The 24,564-nt window shown below is 43.6% G+C and overlaps 1 protein-coding gene across 11 annotated transcripts in view; it reads right to left on the bottom strand.

Moving 5' to 3' along the window:
- si (sucrase-isomaltase (alpha-glucosidase)) overlaps positions 1–24,564 on the bottom strand; it is a 243,278-nt gene that overhangs the window by 217,122 nt on the left and 1,592 nt on the right. For 4 of the 11 annotated variants that reach the window (XM_041216392.1, XM_041216467.1, XM_041216478.1 and 1 more), the window contains exon 3: positions 2,277–2,384. The exons of 5 other annotated variants lie outside the window; for them this stretch is intronic. The gene's annotated coding sequence lies outside the window, so the exon portion shown is untranslated. Of the gene's footprint in view, positions 1–2,276; positions 2,385–20,863; positions 20,925–23,391; positions 23,494–24,564 lie in introns of those variants that run through there. 2 more of the 11 variants (XM_041216433.1, XM_041216461.1) reach the window with 2 other exon arrangements.

Genomic DNA, 24,564 nt, shown 5'->3' with positions numbered 1-24,564 from the left:
AGCAACACCTAAAAGAATGGGAGAGAATCAACTACCTGTTTTCCTGTGACATCACACATTGATTTTCCTCAGAACCTGGTCAGTCCGCTCTGGAGCCACATATTGGATTTGGTTGACTCACTGTGAGCATGGCAGGTTTACGGATAGAGAAGGTAAAAGTGGAGGAGTCGCAGCCCTTGCAATTGTCCAACAGGTTAGAGATCCTCGCAGACTGTTTGGATGAAAGTAGGGGCTAGAGGCTGGATAAGTATACTGGCCATGGCACCTTGGTACAGGAAGCCATTAAAGCAGGTTGAGATAATAGGCATGTAATGATAGTAGCAGAGTGCATAATCAGGGGGATAGACACAATTGTCCAGTGCCAAGATTGGGGAAATCTGCTCTAGGCTGGAGAGGAACATGCAGTGGGAGGGAAAGGATCAAGTTATTATGGTTCACATAGGTGCCAATGACATAGGTAAGACTAAAAGAAGTTCTGCTTAGAGACTATGAGCATCCAGGGACTAATTTAAAAAGCAGGACCTCAAAGCTAATAATCTCTGGATTATTATCTGAGCCACAAGCAAACTGAAAAAGGGTAAATAAGGTGAAAGAGATAAATGCGTGGCTCAAAGACTGGTGTGGGAGAAGTGGGTTTCAATTCATGGGTAAAAGCAAAGTACTGAGATACTGGAAATCTTTCAGAGAAGAAAGATCATACGGACTCAAAACATTAACTCTGTTTCTCTCTCCACAGATGCTGCAAGACCTACTGAGTTTTTCCAGCATTTTCTGTTTTTGTTTCAATTCATGGGTTACTGGCACCAGTATTGGGGAAAGTGGGAGCTGTACCGTTGGGATGGTCTTCACCTGAATCATGGTTGATCAGTGTTCTGATGAGTTGTATAACTAAGGCAGCAGAGAGGGTTTTAAACTAAATAGTGGGGATGAGGCATCAAGTGAGGGAAGATGTGATAAATTAGAGAGAGGACAAGGTAACAGAGCAGGGTACAATAAGGGAATTGATAATCTGAGTGTGGCAGGAAGGGACAGACCGTACAAATTTAAAGTACACCAGCAGATAAGGCCAGAGGTTGTGAAAATATTAAAAGACGACAGAATTAGAGACACCCCATCTGAAAACACAGAGCATTTGCTATTATAATGTAATAAAATAATTCTCAAGACAATACAGCAAGAGAAATGGCAAACATATTCAGCACTTGAGATTCGCTGAAATAATGACAGACATCATCTAGGTTTAAACCAGAAACCTCTTCATCTCCCATCAAATCCTCTACTACTGAGGTATACCTCCACACTATCAACGCTATAGTGGGGAGACCAAGCACAGATCAGTGACTGGTTTGCAGTACAGCTCCATTCAGTCCATAAGCAAGCACAGGAGATACATCTGCTCTTTTACCTATGCTCTCCTCGCTATCCAAGATCCAAACACCCCTTCCAGATGAAAAAACGAATTACAAGTACTTCTTTCCATTTAGCATATTGGAACTCACAATTTGGTCTGCTCTACATTGGGAAGACCAATTGCAGATTGGGTGACCGCTTTGTGGAATACTACTGTTCAATCCGTAAATGTAACTCTGCAATTCTGGTCACCTATCATTTTAATTCTCCATCTTGTTCTCATGCTGATCTCTGTCCTCATTCTCCTGCAGTTTTTCAATGGAACTCAATGTAAGCTCAAGGAGCAGTGCCTAGTCCTTTGATCAGGCACTTTACAGCCTTCTTGACTCAACAACGAGTGGAACAATTTCAGACCGTGATCTCTGCCCTCATTTTAATTCCATTTTCTTTCCAGATTTTAGTTCTAATTTGTTCTACTCTTGTTTTTGCTTTCAGGCGGCACAAGGAGACAAGAGCACAAGAATAGGAGCAGGAGTATACTAGTGCAGCTGTTCACCATCCTGCCATTCACACGTCCCCCAGGCACATCTTTTGTTTCCTCACTTACTCCATTAGCTCTCCCTTTGGCGTTATACCACCAAATCTTTTGTCATTTAATCTCTCCTGTTTTCCCCCATCACCGATCTTCCCTTTTGTTCTTTATCCACCCTCCCCCATTTCACTTGCTTAAATCCTAATATTTCCATTTTGTTGAAAGGTCATTAACCTGAAAAGTTAACTCTACTTCCTTCTCCACAGATGCTGTCTGACCCGCTGAGAATTTCCAGCGTTTTCTGTTCTTATATTGAGTAGATAGTCTGGCAAAGACCAGAGAGGAACAACATTGATTAAATAATGCAAAGATGAATATAAGAATAAACTCTCACTTTTGGTGAAATGTTTCTCCTGTTCCAAGCTTTGCCTGTTGGGGCAGGACGCTGAGTGATGTTCTGGAACTTTGGAATTTTATTTTGAATCCTAAGCAACGCCTCCTGCTATAAAATGTGAATCGCACTTTGGTAAGTAACTAATTAGATGAAAAGTGCACACACACAGGACAATAAATGTATAATAAAGTTTTTTCCCTACCTCTTAGCCTCCATGGACTTAGCCATACTGAACGAAAGTTAAAATATTACATAAGTTTAATACATTATGTGACCTGTAGATGAACAAATAATGTTGGAGGAATCATTTAATGGTTACTGTGTTAAAGTGTAGCTGTTCACAATACTAACTGTTAATTATTTATTGTTAGTTAAATACTGGTTTTCTTGAATCTTCCTGGAGTTTAAAGGATCGTTATTTAACTATCATGTTAGGACATTGGCTTCTGTGTTTATTTTTAGCCATAAAATACTTATTTTAAAGTATCAGTTAAAATCTGAGGGTGTTACTGTGATGACAAAGCATGCATATTTTAAACTCTCTCAGATTTTAAGATATATATGCTAATTCCTGTTTTAACCATGCTCCAAACTGACAGACATCATATAAAATACTACTTAAGATTATTTTAATGATTTGAATTTGGCCAGTCTGAACCCATTTTCTCGTAGGCTTGGACACATCTCCTCGCAACTCAACAATATTTTGCCATTAAATTGGCACTCTTACCCAAAGAGTCCAAAGATAGATAGTACAAGAAATGCAGCAGAAACTTCTCATTGGAGTTCTATCACATTGGCTAGAATTTTTCTGGAAATGAGTAAGTCCCACTGTCTGAACCATGTGTGGTTCCCAAGCCTACACTGATGGGCAGCGGGACCATGGAGGCAACCTTCCAAATTGTGGTCTTCTAATTTGCTGTTGCCAGGTCTGCCATCCAATCAGAGGGGCGGTACCTCTTCAGCCTCAGCAGCTGATGCTGCAAGAAGAATAAAAGAGCACCTCTGTTTTGACATACCTTAACAGAGCAGCAAGAAAATCTTTTTCTCTGCTGGTGCCAGGCAGGCAAGGCCCTGGCGATCGGAAGGAAAACCCCTCTCGCCACAGTGTCAGGGCAACAAGAATGGCCTTTGCCAAAGGTGACTGCTTCCTTGGGCCATGGAGCTTCCAGGTGCGACACTCCCCATCATCCAGGAAGCTACTGGGATGCTGCCTCCATGCAGCTACCGGCCTCTCCACATTGCAGGGGGCCATTCCACCACTGGAATTTTGTTTGCCACGTGGGAAGATAGACCTTAATTGGGCTTTTATTTGGCTAACTTAGCTGTTCACTCCCAGCCGGCAGACAGCCAGGCTGGTAAAATGGCCCTACCAATGTGGCTACTCAGAATTCACCGGCTCTCCCACCTCCTAGCCTACCACTCTGGAACCAATATGTTCTTGGCCACTGCTGCTTCGGACTGGAAGAACTTACAGTAGACATTTTTTGTTCTGTACTCCTGTAAATGCTGGGAACGCATATCAGGAAGTTGCATGCCCTCAGCTTGTGTTTGCTGATATATTTTCCCACAGGCAAACCACTTGGGGAGAATTTTCTCCCCATCGGTGGGGGGGGGGGGGGGGGGCGGGGGGAGAGATGCGGGGGGGGTTGTGCAGGGGCAGCCGCGCAGCCGATCAGCTCCCCCAATTGCCGGGTGCTGCCATTTTCCGTGGGTTGGCCAATTAAGGCCTGCCCACATGATGCACTCAGCACTGAGCGCTCCCCGTGTGGGCCAGCAGGGGGGGGTGGGGGTGTGTTGCCTGAGTTGGTGAGTGTGCTCTTTCACACATGGGCATGCAAGAGCGCAGAAATCTCCCTGGGGCACAGATGTGCCTCAGGGAGATTACTTTCATTTATAAGACGTTGAATAAAGGTAAAAGAAAATTTTAACGACATGTCCCCTCATGTGAAACTGTCACATGAGCTGGGACATGTCCATTAATTTTATTAAAAAATTTTCAAACACTTTAAAAACGTTCATGAAACCTCATGCCGGCTGTGGATGAGGTTCCATGAGAAATGCAAAGGCCACCTGGGCAGGTTGGATAGGCAGCTCAGTTAATGGTTTTACTGACTTTTTAAATAGGCCTTAATGGGCTTTTGACAATTTGGTGGGTGCGCAGCAAACTGAAAATCTAAATGACAAGCGGCGACGCCAGGATGGACGCCCAACGTCACCGCGTGTCATTTTATGCCTCGGTGAGCTGGGCCCCGCCCCTGCTTGCTGAGCCGAAGATTCTACCCCTTGATTCTCTGCCTTCCTAACGTGAGACTGTTGATGCATACTTTAAAATGAAAAAGCATTCTATTCACTGGACATGATGTATAACATCAAATTAGAAATTAAAAACAAAACTAAAATACATACATTAGGTTCCCTTCTCTCTGGGATCTGTGTTTGAATCCATTCCAGACTGATAAAAGTCTCTACCTGATGGACATAAAGTGCTATATGAAGTGAATTTAGAGAGTACTAATCCAGTTCCTAAGGGGTTAGCATGGGCTATGATAGTCTGAGATGTCATTCTGGACTCACTGGGCACTTTAGTTACCTCTCTTGATCTTCAAATTTGGTTCTTCTTCCATTAGTCAGTTGATCTACGCCAGCATCAATCATCATGGTGACTGGTATGTGCCGCTAGGCCTGGTTTTCTCATTACACTTACCAATTGACCATTTTTTGTTATGGCTTTTGCCTGTCCAGCTTGCTTTGGTGTTATCTCACAGCCCCACCTCTAGATGTTGTTCCTGTTAGTCTTGTGTCCCTGTTGGTCTTGTGTCCCTTTCCCCTGAACTGCAAAGGTACCATTGCCTTTTATTCTGCTATTTCCCTCTCCACTATAACATGAGCAACAATGATTAATTGTTGAAGTTTAATGTTCTCTGTGAATTTCTAATCACAACCAGAGATTCTATTGTCAAAAAAATTGACCCATATATTGTGCAATGCTAGAATGTTCCTCATTTTCACTGAGCATTAAATTTGAAAAAATGGGTCACAAAAGATAAACACCCCATCAACAATTATTTCTATTATATTAAAATAAAACATTGTAAATAATGATGTTGTTTTATAGTTGTGGTAGACCCATAACACAAGTCACAAACCATACAATAGGAGTGTTTATGAAGGGACATTGACAATACATCATTATTAATAGAATATTTATAATTTGACACACTGTGTACTTATTCTAGATTTTGTTTTTAAGAAGAAGAAAGCTATCAAAAAGACATTTTTTCTGAATAAGCAAGCCAAATTGATATTCTTCATTATGGTTGTCAAAGAATCTCCAGGAATCACAACCTGTTCAACAATGCCCTAATAGTGTAAGGTCTGTCTGAATACTAATTTGGAGCCATTATTTCACTCTACACTAAGTTCTGGATAGTTGATCATGCAGCCTCCATTTATCTGGTTAAAAACATAAGCTGAAGGATCCAGTTGTGTGAATCATGCAACAGCACAGTCCACAGCAAGAGAATGCCACATGTCAAATTGTTAAGGACACTCTAGAATTGTCCACAGCTCCTACTTAAACTCGTGCTAGCTCCATTGTCTATACAACAGAAGGCCTATTGCCTGTTTCACACACATTTGGAGAATTGGATTGTGTCTGCGCACAACATGCACTGCGTACAGTTTTTTTCAAGTTAAAATCAGCCATACTAGAAGTCCCCAAGAGCATCACTGGAGGATGCCAGCAAAAAGGTAATTTAAATAAGCTTTTACTTAGCAGAATGTGGTAAGTCAGGAGGAGCAGGATTGCTGAGGCTGCTGCTGGCCACCACCCACCTGATATCAATCATCTCGCTGCCCTCCCTGACTTATCAATACCAATTTCCCTGCATTCTCACCTTGCTCCAGCACTATTATTAGTGCACCAATGCCATAGCAGCTAGGTCATTCATGTCCTGATCACACAAGTGGTTTAATTTCACGTGGTCCTCCAGCACAGCAGTTTCAGCGCAGCTGTTGTTGCTGCCATCATGTTCATAGAATCATAGAATGGTTACAACACAAGAGGCTATTGGGCCTATCATGTCAATGCTGGCTCTTTGCAAGAGCTACTCAGGTAGTCCCACTCCCTTGTCTATTATCTGTAAATCTGTATTTTTAAAAAAAAACTTCAGCTACCTAACCAATTCACTTTTGAGAGCATGATTGAACCTGCCTCCATCACGCTCTCAGGCATTGCATCCCAAATCCAAACCACTCACTGCTTAAAAAAAGTTGTTACTCGTGTCACCTTTGGTTCATCTGCCATTCACCAAATCTGTGTTTTCTGGTTATTGATCCCTCCACCAACGGAAACAGTTTCTCCCTATCTACTCTGTTCAGATCCCTCGTGATTTTGGACACATTTATCAAATCTCCTCTCAACCTTCTTTTCTCTCATGAGAACAATCCCAGCTCCCCAATCTATCTATTTTACAGGCCTGCACACCTGCTGGCAGGGGACCATAAAATCTGCCCTTTGTCTTTTGCACATGCATTTTCTTTTCCAAAATGACTGAGTTATCATGAAGGGCTGGATTCTAACTTGCTGACCTGCTCATAGTAGGGTCAGCGGCAGTTCATCAGGAAGGCTAAATTTTTAGTGAAGCATTTTTTTAAAACGCAGTCACTGCAACTGCATCTGACTTCAGGAATTTCAAGCGAGCAGGCATGATGACAACCCCGCATCGATATATTTCAGCTCAACTATTTAAAGGATCCTGTGAGGGCTGAACTTTAAACATTGTAAAGGTCTTCAGACAGAGCCAGAATGGAGAAATAGAAACATAGGGGCTGAACGTTATGCTGATCGGGCAGGCGGACGCACGCCCGACCCAATCGGGCGTGATATCCCGCCTTCTCCCTGACATCATCCCATGCTCATGTGACATTTCAGTCGGCGGGCATACACAAAAGTCGGAAGCGGGCCCGCCAACATAAAGGCGGCAATTAACTGCACAATTGTCTTGTCGTTTTACATAGCCCATCCAACCTTACATTTGGCGGACAGGCAAATCAGCCAGGCAAGCCTTTACATTTTTCATGAACCCTCATTCAAGGGCAGGATTAGGTTTCCATTATTAAATAGAAATAGAAATCTGTGGATAGCATTTTTACAATCTATATGTTCAGGTGCCTGATTGTGATGCTTGGACATTTTTTTCCTGATTTAAAGAACTTTGGCCTGAATTTTTCCCACATCGGGCAGGCTGGGCGGGAGTGGGCAGTTGTGGAGCCGATTGCCACCGCGCCGTCATTTTACGCGGGTGGGCCAATTAAGGCCCACCCAGCATAATACGCGAGCGGTAGCACTCAGTGCTACCTGTGCAGGTGGGAGAGCCGGGGCCAGTGCTCTTTCGCGCATGCACATGAAAGAGCGCTTCAATTTCCGAGGCACGGAGCTGCCTCAGGGGGATTGAATCGATGTTGAAATAATTTAATAAATGGTTTAAATTTTTATTTAAGCATGTCCAGTAAAAACGGGGAAATGAGCGTACTGGTCCGAATAATTAGATGACACACTGATCATCTCTGGAGAGGAGAGACAGTCCACAAGGAATGCCGTCATCATTTGTGTTTTGAGTCTGCACTGCAGTTGGAAGAAATGTCACACGATTTGGAAGTACCAATGGGGCCTTGCCCACTTCCACCAAAGAGCCTGGTGGACAGTTGGGCCCTGAGAAGGGGGTCTCGGAAAAAACCAGATCAAGGTTAACCCAGCCCTTAATTTCTAATCTCTTCATCTCTGGCTCCTTCCAGAGATCTGCCGGTGACATATGTAGAATCTCACAATTCACTGCCCACAAATGCATCTCACAAGTGGCCAATGCCATGTTTGCCAGGGCCAGCAGTCACGAACACTTCTGAATTGATGAGGCCAGTCAGAATGAGCAGAAACGCAGCTTGGCCACCCTACCTGGCTTCCCACAGATTTTTTTTTTCCTGTATCTGACATTCTACTTTATCTCCTCACAGTTCACAATAGGAAAAAAGTTTTAAGACATTATAAATTAAGGAGACAAACCACCAAATTGCTCATTATTTAGAGTCAGTGAGGTAGTAATATCAAGGTTAGTAACTTAACTGCCAACATCTTGATCCTTTTGACACTTTCTTTAAAAGTTAAAATTAGAAGTAACTATTTGATAAATTTTGTTTTCTTGTTTAAAAAAAAACACCACTTTGGTTGCCATCCACATTGCTCTCACTAGTTTCTCAAACCATGGGCACTAACCAGTTGGGAGGCTGCCCTTTTCTGTTCGTTTAAAGGGATGCTGAGCCTCTCCCAGGTAAATGCTGCAACAAAACTGATAACCAACTTTCAGACAGTACAGCATTACCTGCTTCATGCAGGGTCCTGCAACCTCCAACTTCTTTACCGTCCTATTAATCTATACACCCAGCCATGTTTTCAAAAAACACTGCAATAAATTTGGCAAACATACCTTGTCTTTAACAAATCCAGGCTGGCAGTCCTTAATTGTTGCATGCATTTCTAAATACTTACTAATTTACTCTTGAATCATGGATGCCACAAGTTGGCCCAAGCTACATAGTCAGTCTATAGTTCATACTTCGAGTAAACCAACACTTCCATTGCATTCACATGGACATCCAGAAACATTAGTTAGGACTCTGGGACTTGTTCAGATTGCAGGAATCACCCAAGTCCACAATATTACATAAGCACACACATATCACCCTCAGGGTTTTTGAGATGACTCTAGTGCATTGATGAATCCAAATCATTAATATGTAATCAGTGTGATTATCATGCTTGCCTATGCTGCCAACTTGTCTGCTGTCATGATTCTGACAATCCTCCATCCCCACTCTTTAGGCTGAATTTTACACTGAGGCGGTGGCCCAGCCTACCAGCTGAAATGTCAAGGACGAGTCATCTTCTGCCAGCACAGGAAGCCATGACGCAAAATTACGTAGCTAGGCAGTCAATTGCCTGAGTTCATGGCTTCTGCTCCCATAAGGGAGGATGTCCTTCCTCCACGCGAAACCGTTCAATTAGTTGGATGGGACTGCAGTCGGTCTCCAAGCAGCAGCATCACTAGCAGCCGGACTTGAAGGTAGATGTAGAGGTCTGGGTGCGGCCTACCAATCAGGATTACCACTGGGGCAGCAATCAAGAGGCTGGGAAGTGCATTCAAGTGGGGTGGCCCTGTCCACTGAGGGTACTCTGTTGGATACAGGGTGCCTAAGTAGGAGGGTCACCCCTCTCCCAAGAGCCCTCAATCAGGCTACCAGATTATACCTGGCAGCCTCATTTAATGGTGTGGACATCCCTTGCTGTTGGTAAACTACCAGCAATTGCAGTTGAGGGCACATAAATGACCATTAATTGGCCAATTAAGGGTTTCAATTGGCCTAACGGCAGGTGGACCCCCGACACCTACCCTTATGTTGGTAAAATACACGCAAAGGCAGGTAGGTGATGACCCCCAACATCCTACCCAATTTTAAAACAACCCCAACCTGCCATTCCGCTCTTGGGGCCTGTAAAATCCTGGCCTCCGATTCTGTTCAGCTAGTGAGGTGCTGTCTGCTTTGGTATAAGGACTATCACCTTAACACATGGCATATGACCCCTCTCAGATACCCATGTTGATGTATTCCTGCAAGGCAGCCCACATATAATGTCTCTTTTGATTGTGGTTCGCTGTCTTCTGCAAAAAATTTCACTGCAATGAATCCACCATTGGACAAGGATATACATTGTAACTTTCAATTCATTTTGCTTCATTTCTTTTAATAACATCTACCTGAGTTTTTCTGACAGGGTTCTTGTGAGATACCTTTTCAAAATCCATGTACACTACGTCCAAAACATACTATTAATCTATACACCCAGCCATATTTTCAAAAAACCGCATTAAATTTGGCAAACGTAACTTGCCTTGAACAAATCCAGGCTGGTTGTCCTTAATTATTACATGCATTTTTAAAAGCTTACTAATTTGCTCTTGAATTAATGGGCGTTAATGTCCAAGATTTGCACGAAGTGCGGTAGCGGGCAAAGCCACAATGGTAGCTTTTCATGCCGTAAAATCCCAATCCCACCGCATTACTATGCATTCGTGGGAAACACGCTATTTCCATAGCAGGTGGGGTCTCGTTCACCCACCATGCCATCACCTCGCCACTCCATTAAGCTGGGCACCATATTTAAAGTCCAGCTGTGCGCACACCTCTCAGTATTTCCAGTCTGTGACTGCTGCAAAGAAAACATGGCCCTGAAAGGCAAAAGGACTGCACCTCCCAGGTTCAATGATGCGTAATTTGAGGGCTTTTTGGACGCAGTGGATGCTCGCTGTGATGGAACCAACCAGAGAGCAGGTTATATTAGTCTTGATATTGTATAATGTGACAGGACTGAGTAATGACTAGAGTAAAGGCAATACTAGGTAGCAGCAACCACAATATAACTGAATTTTACATCCACTTTGAAAGGGAGAAGAGTGGGTCTAAGTCTAGTATCTTAAACTTAAATAAGGACAACTATGTGGAGTGAAAGCTGAGCTAGTTGAAGTGAACTGGGAAACTAGGCTAAAGGATAGATCAATGGAGATTTAAGGGGATATTTCAGAGTAATCAGAATAAGTACATTCCCAATATAAAGAAAAATTCTAATGGGACCCAACATCTGTGGTTAACTAAACAAGTTAAGGAAAACATCAAACTTAAGGAAAAAGCATACAACTCCGCAAAGATGAGTTGTAGGACAGATGTTTGGGCAGAATATAAGGAATGGCAGAGAATGGCTATAAGGTTAATCAGGAGAAAGGTTTAGAGTATTAGAGAAAACCAGCTAGAAATGTAAAAATGGATAGCAAGAATTTCCGCAGATACCTAAAAATGAAAAGAGTGAGTAAAGTGAATGTTGGTCCTCTAGAGAGTGACAATGGGGAGTTAATTGTAGATAATAAGGAAATGGTGGAAGAAATGAACAAATATTTTGCTTTGGTGTTCACTATAGAGGATACAAAAAACATTCCACTAATAGCTGCAAAACAGGAGGTGAATGGGAGAAAGGACGTTGATGAAATTGAAATTCACAGGGAAATTAGGGGGTTGCCCTTTTAGGACAGAGATGAGGAGAAATGTTTTCTCTGAGGGTTGTGCGGCTTTGGAATTCTCTGCCTCAGAAGGTGGTGGAGGCGAGGTCACTGAATATTTTTAAGGCAGAGGTAGATAGATTCTTGTTAGGCAAGGGAATCAAAGGTTATCGGAGTTAGATGGGAATGTGGAAATCGAAACACCAAGATGATCAGCCATTATCTTAGTGAATGGTGGAGCAGGCTCGAGGGCCGAATGGTCTACTCGTGTTCCAATTCTTTATGTTCTTATGATATCCTCTATCCCTGCTCTGGCTGCAAGATGGGCAGCAACCTCATTAATTCGGCTTGGGAGGTGGTGGCAGTAGTGGTCAGCAACAATGCCCTGCAAAAGAGGACAGTCACCCAGTGCCGCTACAGGATGAATGGTTTCATTCGTTTACCAGAGTAATTCACTCTTATGATTATTCTCAACTCACACACTCACAAACCCATCACCTTTCCCCAGGAATCTCATACCTCAAGGGACAACACCAATTCTCACACACGCCCTCACATCTCCTTCTTGAGCTCGCATCCTCATCCTGTCTATGGCTCTGCTCACCACACAAACATCCTATGCAGTGCCATGTGTCCTGTTTATACTCTCTCCGCCTTTTTCATGCAGGTGAAGCCTGCTCACATCGGCAGGACAAGATCCCAGACCGGGGGTGGAGTGGCCCATATTCAGCCCCTCACTCACTTTGAGGAACATGCCATTGCACTGACTGGTGAGGACATAGATCATGCCTGCAGTGATGTTGAGGTCAGCAGCGAACACCCCTGTAAAGATCTTGCACCACATCGTTCCTCTCTCAACGCAACTATGAGTGTTCTCTCTTCTGCTTGTGACTCTGCTGTCATGCACTAACCATCTCCACTTTGGCTCACAGGGAGCCCTGCCAAGCGACCAACACCTTCAGCCAGCCAGACTCAGTTCCATCCACGTCCTCAACTCCAGCCAAAAGAACACCTCCTCCATTGAAGAGTTGGAAATAAGCAGTCTGGAAGACCCGTCACAGCGCTTACCCACACCCTGCACCATTGCAGAGACACACACCTCAATGCAACCAAGCTCGAGAGCAGGCTTGGTGGTCATTGCAAGGACACCTGTCCGCAGCAGCCGGAGGGAGGTCCGTGCAATCTCCCCCAACACTCAGAGAACTGCTGGGGTCAGACATCTGTGAGGTCTAAGTCAGATGACGAGCCTCTAGGTTTGGCCTTCCAACTCATCCTGGAGAGTCAGCAGAAGGTGTGAGAACATCATGCAGAGCTGTTGGAAGCCCTCAACAGATTGGTACGTGGGTCAGAGAAGTGCATCTGCCTGCTCGCTGCTGAAGTGGTGCCCATATGGGTGTGTATGGAGATCTCCATGGGGACGATAGTGGATGCCATGGAGACCCTGGTCCAGCTGAACATGGAGATATGTGCAGAGTGGCACTCCATCGTGGGGGCCATGGCTGAGTTCCGGAAGTGGCTACTTAGCATTGTCTTGAGGTCCCTCCAGGTGCTCTTCCCCCTCAACAAGTCAGGACAGGGCTCCCAGGCATGTGAAGGGAGGAGCAGCAGCAGCTGGACACCACTGGGTCACCCACTCAGGAATTTCAGAGACTGTCTTCTTCCTCCACGTCCCCTTTGCTTTTGAGCCCCTCAACCTCATCTCCTGTCACCACAAAGGGAGCAGCTGGCCAACAAGTGATTCTGGAAGGAGAAGTGTGTGTGTGATAGGACTTTTCAGAGCCCCTTGCAAGCACGTGGATCCTTCATGTATCACACTCACCACAATGTCCTAAGCATTTTGAATACTGCCTGCTTGCATTCACTTTCAGTCATCCATCTAAGCTGATCTGCATCTCCACCAACCCAATGATCACACTCCGATGCAGTGCCTGATCTTGCCCACCACGATTCTGGCATTTCACTTTCAATTTGGCCAGCATGGTCTGGATTTGGTTTTTCGTGTGCTCCCCTGTCTTCCCCCCTTCCCCAGCCACTCATTTCCTTTCCCCAATCAGTGAATGTGCACGTTCCCTTCCTCCTCAAAAATCCCACCCCCATCCCCGACCTCTTCCTTCCCATCCCCAGGGTCTGTGCCTGCCTCCAAGTCCCCACCAACCACCCTCACAGTCCCTTCTACCCTCACCCTACTATCTTCCTCTGCCCTTCTCACCGTTCCCTCATATCATGCCTACCCTCAGTTCACTCCCCAGGAAGTGGTCGTGGACCCATCAAACCCTCCCCTTGCACGTTCACCTGGACATCACACCCCCCCCCCCCCCCCCCCCCCCCCAACCACCCACCGAACCACTTCTCCCCTCCGGACCCCTTCCACCCTGAAACCCCGCCTCCCCACCCAACTTAGTCCTCCTACACCTGGACTCCCCCTCACTTAGTCCCTCCATCTTCCTAACTCCCTCAGACACCCTTACTTCTTCCGCCACCCTTCGTCCTTCCTCCCCCCCCAACTCCTTCTCCAGCCTCACTTCTTTCCCCTTCCTGACTCCCTCAGACGCTCACTTTTTCCTCCAGCTTTACTCCTTCCCCCTTCCTGACTGCATCCTCCACTCTTACTTTTTCCTCCACCCTTACTCCCTCGCCTCTCCACACTCCTTTCTCCTCCTGGACTCACTCCCCTTCTGGCATTCCTTCCTCCCTCTGGCTTCCTTCCCGTCTCTGCACTCCTTCTCCCCTCCAAACTCCTTTCCTTACACCTACCTCCCGAACTGCCATATTCTCCCCATTACATCCTCCAACCCCATACTCCCTCTCCCTTCCCAACCTCACCCCCTTGACATTTCCATTCCCTTTCCAAACCTCACACACCAACACATTCCTTCCCCCTCCTCCCAACCTCACACCCCCCGATATCTTCATTCCCCTCCTTCCAACCTCACCCCCACCAACACCGCTTCCTCTCCAAGTTCATCCTAGACCTTCCTCTCCCATCCCCTCAACAATCATCCATTGTGAGCATCAACGGTGATTTTTCAACTTCCGTGCCCTGCTTTGCAGCAGAGCCATGTCAAAGTGAATCCACCCAGCATGCCATGGATGTTCCTTCAGGATCCCATTGTTGTCAGGCTTCAGCATCTTCTGTTCCTCGGATGTCTGCGATGTGAGCAAGCCCCTGGTGGTAAGTCCCAATATCTGCACGTCACACTTGTCAAGATGTGTTTTCCCACCGAAGTGTGTGGACGATCTAGCAGCTGGGTGGTTGAGTTCAGCGAGCTGGCCTTATATTGATATGCTGATGTATTACAATGAAGTTCCCAACGCCCAATGACGGGGATTGTGTGCTCGCCACATTGTCCGCTCACACCACCGAACACGCCTGACGCCAGTGGGCACGGAAAATCCTGGCCACAGATTCTACAAGTTTGCTTCCAACTAATGTTGGGTGGATTCTCTTCAATTACTCAGTTTATCATGATATAAGTACTTGGCTGGCTGAACAGGGCCTTGATAGCTGCAGGTGCATTAGACTCCTAGAAAGCCTTCCAGTTATAGAGGTTTTGTGCATTCTCCAGTTATATCTTTTTACCACTGAGAAAACGGCTCCCGTTAGCTATCATTTACTTCATACACAATGAGCTGAAGACTAACTTGTCCGACTGTTGTCACCTGCAATGGCTTGGAAGGTTTTTTTTCCATAGAAGATTAATGACAAGGTCACCTTCATAGCTATAAGAAAATCTTTTCCAGTCCACTCTAAGTCAGCCAGCAGCAGAAAGTATAGCCTATACAGTGAGACAGTGAAGGTCTCCCCTGAGATATCCAGATGGCATGGTTTGTATAGACATGGCCTTATGTATTGACAGCAGTGAATATATTGCTGCCGGGCGTGTTGTTAAACTTGAAGATTCTTTTTCTCTCATGAATTTGTTCCTTTCATTCAATTTATGTAGCACCATGGGAACAAACAAAGGAATTCTCAGAGGTTCAGCTTTGTAAGCTGTAATTTGTGTGTCAATAGTAATTGTTTATCCTACAGAACAGTCTTGTTCAACAGACTGAAGGCTTTTACAAAAAGGCATCAATGCACAAATTGAAAAAATTTTGCAAATTATTTAGCACAGAAATAAATGTCCACTGAAGTGCTACACTTCAACACCAACCTTGCTTGAACAATGAGATCAATGCAGGCCAGTGCTGCTGAGTAGACATGTGTGAATTTTTTATGGGAATGGTGCATTGGTGGAGGCAGATGCTTTGCCAAAGTTGTGAAATGGATTATAGGACCTCATTTCAATAACCTGAACACGTAAAGCTGGTTTTGTCTCACCTGCACCACTGACTCCCATTTCACCTGCACACTATAGTGGCGGAGCTTCATAAAATTGAAGCTTGTGTTAGACAGCATAATCCCCCTGTTCACTGAAAGCTACATATCCTCCAAAGTATTATGGGCAATGTGGTGAGTGATCTGTCAGCATATCAGAAGTCAGGGCTGTAGTTGGTCTTTTTACAATTTCTCTTGACTACTTTAGCTTCCTTTGTGCTTGTCTTAACCTTTGCCTCCTCCCTCACCTATAAAGCCCTCTCCACTTTGTCTTTTGCCTCCCCCACACTTACTTCTATTGCGAACTATTTATATAATGACTTTGATCCAAAGTACAGAATTACACGTATATATACACAATTTCAAGAGGTCTGAAAAGCCTAATGCTCTGTTACACTGTACAGCTTTGTATCCAGCTATGAGAGTAAGAATGGTGTCATTTACTAACAACAACTTGTGTTTTTTTCACATCTGGTGGGGGTGAGAATGAGGCCCTTAAGTAGCCATTAATTGGCCACCTGAGGGCCTCAATAACCCAAGAATGGGCAGGCCACCCAACACCTACCCTGCTCTCTGTAAAATTTCAGATAGGTCAGGGCCGGGTAGGCAGCGGAAAGCCCACATACTTGATTTTACATGGCCCCCACCTTCAAATCCACCGAAAGGGGAGCTTAAAATCCAGCCCCATTGGATGTACAAAACACCAGAATTGGATGATTACAAAGATTTCGGAGGGTTGTAAAGCTGGAGAAAATTACCAGGATATATGGGAGGGGGTGAGGCCATGGAGGAATTTGAATTTGAGGGCGAACAGGGGTGGGTAATAAGTAAAAATAAGAAGGGAAAGTAATTACATATCAAAGGGCCAGGCAGCAAAGAGATTGCCTGGTAAAAAGCTGGGTGAATAGGTCAGACTGGCAGGTTGCTTACCCACAGTAATCAACATCAAAATATGTTCAATATCGTTTGCTCAATACATTGCTACAAAAATCAAACCAAAATAATAGCCTCAAGATTAGGTGTTGGCAGAATAGTCATTGCCAACAAATAAGCAATGTGGAATTGAAACAGTCCCACGCTTTCTACATTACAGCGTAAAGCCTTTATGCCTTCAAAATTATTCAACCTGTCATCTCATTATGGTCATGTAACATTTCACAGCAACAAAACACAGTCCCTGCTTATATAATAGGATAAGGATTAACTGAAAAGGAGAAATCCATTACAAAATTAACAGTGGGAAAAGGAAGGAATTCAGTTTGTTAATGATATATAATGAGAGACATTATAGCCTAATTATGCCTCCCTGGTAGAGAAAAATAGAATGTTTTCAGACTAGCATAAGTATGAATTATACTTTAAAATAAAAAGCAAAGCATTACAGGTGCCAGAAATCTGACACAAAAAACAAAAATTCTATAAACATTCAGTGGGTCAAGGGATATTAGCAGAAAGTGGAAAGATAACCCTACTTTCCTCTCTCCACAGATGCAGCTTGATCTGCAGAATATTCTGAGCATTTTCTGTTACGATTTCTACCTTAAAACTTGATCTCATGCTTGCATTCAATGTAATAACTAATGACGTTTTAACAGTCTTAAAATGGCATTTCCATTGGCTGAGTGATATCAGAACTACAAACAGAAGATGCTAAAAGTGTTCAGCAGGTCTGGCAGCATCCGTGAGGGGGAAACAGGATTAAAGTTTCAGATTAGATTTCCAGCAGATCTGCAGTAATTTGCTTTCATATTTGTGTGGCTGAAGGATATTACACTGATGCAATCTGAACGTATTACGCAATTCAGTTCTAATTCAGTTTGACATTATTTTGTTTTGATTTTTAAAAAATGACTATAAACTATATCCCCAGCACTGTTGAAAACATGGGCCTGAATTTTTACCACAGAGGCGGGAAACCTGCCTCCGATGGTGAACTGATTGAAGTTCAGGCTTTCATGGGCCCTTAATGGAGAAGAGACTATTCCCTGTCCAACTAGAGCCAGTTGGGGCAGAAATAGTGTTTGATCAGATGAAGTATGGGACTGTCTTATAGTCAGCACGGCACCTACCAATGAGGCTGCTAGTTGAAGAAATTTGCTGATTGTGTCAAAGCTTTCCACAGCACCACAGGAGAGCTGAAAGCCTGGCACCTGGGGCAGGGTTGTCCCTCGCTTCATCGATGCCAGCCTGGATCTAATGTTGGAGGCCATGTGTAGGAAGGAGGTCCCTCCTCCTGGGGATTAAAGGAAGCCACCGCATTGAGCTGAGATGTTTTCTTATTGTCTCAGTTTTCTGTATTCCTTTATTTGCACCGTATAAATTATGACACTTTAAGCCACACATCTGGGCTCCTTTTATTGCTGCCATGACTGTAAAAGTGGTGTGAGGCTGTTAAAGAGATAGCAAGATCTTCCACGGTGATCAAAGCTTCTGATCAGATATGCTTCTTTCATTAACAATAAGTGATTAGATGCTCCAAGGCTGTAGCTTCCACGTGTTAGGTCAGCTATCTCAGTCTCGCTTCGGGGGGGCGTGGTCAGTTGAAATGTTCCTAAATCAGGATTTTGCTGACATTCATGGTCCTCATGACACCTTTGAGCCCTGAGCTGTGCCTGGCCACTTCATTGTGCAGCTGAAGCACCTTTCCATCCAACATCAATCCACTCTGCCTCAGCTTCCTCCTCCTCTCCCACCTTCTGCACTTCTACCTACAAGCTATCTCCTTTCAGGGCCTCTCTGTCCTTAAGGACCACACTTCTCTGGAGGGCTATATGGAGAAGGCAGCAGGCCACCAGAATGACTACAGCGGGTCCCCTGAAGGAGAGGCACCATGGAGCCCGGCACAAGATAGGTTCAGGCTTGAAGGCTGGGGTGCAGGCCTCTGATGTACACAGTATGTCCAAACAGGAGGAACCCCGACCCAGATCCAGCCACAAGGCTTGCCAGCTTGCACTGGGCAGGCTGGGTACTTGGCATAAGCCTTTCCCGCCACAGAAAAAGTCTCAGCAGTGGCGGGAGGAGGCCTTTAAGCAGCCATTAATTGACCACTTAAGGGCCTGAATTAGCACACGGGCAAGTGGGCCATCCAACGCCTCCCCAACCATGGGTAAAATATCTCCAGGGCATTTAGGAGCAGGTGGGCAACAGGAAGGCACCGCCAATATGGAGCCCCTTTGGGGCCATAAAATTCTGTCTTTTATCGAGATAAATGTTTAGATTTTTACATCATTCTTTGTCATTTTTAATTGGATAATTCACCATTGATTTTAATAACACAGGAATTTCTAGTCTATATTTCAGATTGAATGAACTAACTTCAGGGAAGAAGGGGTTAAAATTCTTACCTCAAGCCAGAGTAGCAAAGATCGTAAGGATTATCAGTGAATTTCTTAAGAACAAGCTACATGGATCAAAAGTATACTAAGGGAGACAATACTTCCTACTTTTGTATCCATCCTACACAATAATTATGGCTAATTCAGAGTAATTATATAAGGTAATTTCATGGTCTATTAATGATATCAGTTCCTTTTCTACACAAGGGTGAAAATCCTGGCATCATTAAACATAGAACGATGTGCTATTGGTTTGATCAAGCGAGTTAAGTGAAGGTTTCACATTTAAATTTCATCGTTGAGGGGGGTAAGTATCCTAATTAGAAAGTTACAAGTTAAACCAGCACTTCTTATGAGACTTTCGACTGGGAAAGAGATGGGTTGGTACCAAATTAGACTGCTGGATTGGGAAGAACTATTAATATTCAGTAATTGGAAAAATTATTAGATCTGATCATGTCACTTTGTATTAGCTCTAGTAATACATTTTAAAGCATTTATTCCATAGATTTTAAAGACTGAATTAAGTTCCCCATCAAGAATACTCAGTCTAACTAAAACTCAAAGGGAAGTTAGCATTCCATTAAGGTTAATGATAATACTGAAACTTCAGAATCGATGGCTAACAATAAAAACTACAATCAGTGAGACATTAATTTCACATACCTCAAGTGAAGGGTAAGAAAATAAATGAGTGTCAAGAAACTTTAGCTGAAAACAAAAAAGATTAAAAGAGTAACAGGAAAATGCTGCTCAATATTTTCCAATTGTTAGCTCAAGTCAATTAACTCACTTCCCCTGAAATTGTCAAATCATTAACTCTGCTTAAGCTCCATTGTCTTAGGTACTCGATCAATAACAGCAAAAATTGTTTCAAAGCCATTTGGCCTTAGTCATGTGTTACTTGTGCTTTAAATGGTATCATGTAAAAATACTGTGGAAGAAATTGGATAAGGCCCAAAAACTGGCACGGGGACCATGATGTGCAATTAACCTCACCCGTTTGTTCTGATGCAGGCAGCAAGCAAACTTTCTGCTGCCTGCTCATTGTAATAATTAAAGGATGCAGCCAGCACCAAGCGTGATTTTGAGTCATTGGATGTCTGAGTAGGAGGTGCAAAATCTTGCGTGGTTACCACAGGTTCTTTGCTACATAAAGCACCTTACACCTCTTAATGGGGAGGAGTGCTGAAGCAGGTGCTGAAATTGGTTGCACAAGTGTCTCAGATGTGGGAAAGATAAAGAAATGGCACAAAATAGCTAAAACGTGGACTCCAAAGTTATCTGGTGCAGCACTGGTTATCTTCGTGCAGGAGAATGACAGTAGCATAGGGGTCCCTCTATCTATAAGAGGTCAGGAAACTCTGAGGGCAATAACAGCAGATAGCCATGCAGGTCAATGCTCTGAGAACCTAGGCGCAGAATCAAAAAAAGTTCAATGACTTCATACATGTGGTCAAGATCAGTATGTATATATCTTTACGATGCAATAGCTCACTAATGCACCACTATCGTCACACACTGCTCAATGCACCACCCTCTTCCATCACCTAACAACAACTTCCATCAATCACAATACATATCTAACCTTCATAGCTTCGCCATGTACATCCTCACACACTTACTATTGGTTCAAGCCTCACACCCACATCTTGTACAAACTGTCAGCTATTAACCACAGCAACCTAAGTATATTGCACCACACTCACTGGATACTCTTTCTCTTTTGCAGCTCAAGCTGGTGTATAACTGAAGGCAGCAGCACCTAACTATCAGGAGACAAGTGTGGATGTATGTCCTCACCCCCATGGAGAAGATGGTACTCACCATCACTGGAATGGTCATGAATGAGGTTTTGGCCAGTATTGGGCTGAAAAGATTGAAGATGATGTTATGTTCACACCACTCGTCCTTTTCACATTTACTGCCTCTTCATTGCACAATATTTTCTGATATACAAACTGCAGATGGGGTATGCTTGCACCTCTTGCTTTCGCCACCTTCTCTCACCATAACAATACCATAGTGTCTTTCTTCTTTCAGAGACCCAGGTCCTATCACCTGGACGGAGTGGTATTGGAGCATGAAGGACAAAAGGAAGAAGAAAAGACTGATGTTGAAATCCTCAATTACTAGCTCAGATATCAACAGTGTGTGCAGTTTAAAGGATAGTATAGAGGCAGGATTTTCATGTGACATGAATGACGTGCAGTTGGGGCAGGGTGAAAGGATCATGGAAGTACAAACTCTCCGGAGTGCAAGATTGCACATGAGTTCTGCTGCAGAGGAATCTGATGAGAAGCTAGATGGAATGGTATAGAGAAAAAGTCCAATGAGAATTCACAATAAAATGGTTAATGCATTGGCAGGCATGTCAGAAAGCATGCCAAGACTACCTGGAGGAGTCCGGTACCAGCTTTTTGCAGAGCTTGTGCAGATCCTTTCCAGCATGGAAATGATAACCAATTCCATGAGGACACTTGCAGACCAGGCCATGATGTTGCATCTGATGGCCGACGTCTCAGCTTCCATTGCAGCACAAGCAGAAGCCACCCAATGTCTGAGTGCTGCAGTGGAAGCTCAGATTGAAATCACACAAGTTCAGTTTTCTATGGAGCACAAAATGTAGCATAATGGGGAGAATCAGAGACTTGGGGGGAGATGCAGTTAAAGGAGTTAATTCTAATTGTATGATATGCTAATAAAACACAGTACACATCATCACAGTAAGTGATACAATGTCTCATGATCATGCTCTCACTTGTTGAATCTCATGGCAAGATGAAGCCACAGTAAGAGACGTTCCAATAAAGCTGACATTTTCCTTATCTCAGCAAATTCTATAAATATTCTGTATTAGCATAACGAGATCAAAAATATTATACAAACCTGTGGTCCTCCCTCAGGATGATAGCATTCATGCTCCCACCACTGCCACTTTGTTTATTCAACAGTGGATGGTAAACTGCGAGCTGGTAGAGGTATCCATAAGATCATAAGACGTAGGAGCAGAAGTAGGCCATTCAGCCCATCGAGTCTGCTCCGCCATTCAATGAGATCATGGCTGATCTGATCCAACTCTACTTTCCTGCTTTTACCCTATTGATTGATCTTACTGATTAAAAATCTGTCCATCTTAGCCTTGAGTATACTAAATGACCGAGCCTCCACAGCCCTCTGTGGTAAAGAATTCCACAGATTGACTACCCTCTGAAAGAAGATATTCCTCATCATCTCTGTTTTAAATTGGCATCCCTTATTCTGAGATTATGCCCTCTGGTCCTAGACTCTCCCACAAGGGGAAAACAACCTCTCAACACCTACCCTGTCAAGCCTCCTAAGAATCTTATATGTTTCAAAAAGGTCACCTCTCATTCTTCTAAACCCCGATGAGTACAGACCCAACCTACTCAACCTCTCCTCATAAGAAAATCCCTCCATACCCGGGATCAACCTAGTGAACCTTCAATGAACTGCCTCCAATGCCAGCATATCTTGCCTTAGATAAGGTGCCCAAAATTGTTTACTGTATTCTAGGTGTGGTCTAACTAGTGCTTTGTGTAGTTTTAGCAAGACTTCCCTATTTTTATACTCCATTCCCTTTGAAATAAAGGCCAACATTCCATTTGCCTTCCCTATTACATGTTAGCTTTTTGGGATTCATGCACAAGGATTCCCAAATCCCTCTGTGCTACCGCCTTCTGCAGTCTTTCTCCATTCAGATAATATTCAGCTCCTCTATTCTTCCTGCCAAAGTACATAGCCTCACATTTTCCCACATTGTATTCCATCTGCCAAATTTTTGTCCACTCACTTAACCTGTCTATATCCCTCTGTAGACTCCTTGTGTCAAACTCACCACTTGCCTTCCCACCTATTTTTGTGTCATCCACAAACTTGGCGAAAGTACATTCACTTTCCTCATCTAAGTCATTAATATATTGTAAATAATTGAGGCTCCGAGCACTGATCCCTGTGGCACTCCACTAGTTACAGGTTTCCATCCTGAAAATGTCCCCCTTATCCCAACTCTCTGTCTTCTATTAGTTAGTCAATCCTCTATTCCATGCTAATATACTGCCCCCAACGCCATGGGCTCTTATCTTATTAAGTAGCCTTATGTGCAGTACCTTGTCGAACGCCTTTTGGAAATCCAAATATATTTATTGGTTCCCTTCATCTATCCTGCTTGTTACCTCAAAGAATTCTAATAAATTTGTTAGGCATGATTTCCCTTTCATGCTGACTCTGCTTGATTAGATTATGTATTTCTGAATTCTCTGCTATTACATATTTTATAATAGACTCCAATATTTTCCCAATGACAGATGTTAAGCTAACTGGCCTATAGTTACCTGTTTTTTTGTCTCCCTCCCTTTTTGAACACCTGCCCCAGCCTGGGAGGATCCTGACCGGAGGAAGCTCCTGAGCACAGTCACCGTCACAGCCACTGGCTGCTGAGAGAAGAAAACATTTGTTGACTCTCAAGTCATAGAAACCCCGTCCCAGGATTTAGAATACACTTCCTATTATTGAGAGATTTGACTCAGTTATTTGTAGCAGAGGTTGTCCACCATTCTGATTTATCAGCCACTTTTTAACTTGAGGCCAACATCTTTCCTAAGTTAACAACTGCCCTTATGACAAAAAAGATACCCAGCCAGTGGTGCACAGTTTCCCAGCATATTAAACAATGCAAATGAAGAGTAAAGGACATAACTAACTATTCACCATTAGTTGGCTTTGGCTCACTTGTAGCACTCTTGCTTCCGAGTTCAGTCTCCGCTCTGTTGATGTGAGCACAATGAGCTGGATTTTGCAGTTCCAATAGTGGTGAATGTTGACATATCCGTATTGAGAGCTGAGCTGTAATGGCACCACAACTGTTGACGTGGATACTTCTGCTGAGAGCAGGAAGTTGTGGTGCGTGAGAATGTGCTGTGCTAGAACCCTCCCGAATGGCTCTGCTGACCTGTTCTGTGTCCATAATTTGTGAATTTAGGCTAATTGCCCACAACTAAAGTTAACTTTTATGTGGGTTTGTTTAGAGCTGCTATTATCAGGCACAGAGCATTCTCGGGAGGGTTTTTTTTCTGTTGCTTTCAGCAGCTACACCATTCCAGGCAGGCAGAGGCATAAGAGGAGGGAACTTTCACAGTTGAGTGTAGACATTTTAAATGTTGGATTTTATTTGTTAATTGTATGACAATCTTTAGTGTGACTATTAGACTTCTTAAATTTGTTTTATCCTTTTTTAAACAAGATTGCAATGAGTTAAAATATTTTTTAATGCATCTTGCTTTTTATCAGTTTCATTGTAAAACACTGTTTAGCAAAGTTGAAGAGACTTTTTTAAAAAAAATGATCTGATATTTTAAAATCCTGTTTACGTTCAAATGACATTGGAGGCCTTCAAAATAACTGAGATTACTCTTCCAAAAAGTACTGCAATATTATACCTTAAAGATTAGGGAAAAACCTGCCTTTTCCACTGCGTGGTTTCTGTTACATGACAGCCCAATACAGGA

Source organism: Carcharodon carcharias, chromosome 2 (assembly GCF_017639515.1).
Source record: "Carcharodon carcharias isolate sCarCar2 chromosome 2, sCarCar2.pri, whole genome shotgun sequence".
Classification (NCBI taxonomy): domain Eukaryota; kingdom Metazoa; phylum Chordata; class Chondrichthyes; order Lamniformes; family Lamnidae; genus Carcharodon; species Carcharodon carcharias.
Note: the sequence above shows the minus strand (reverse complement) of the source record. Positions and strands in the feature narration are given on the sequence as shown.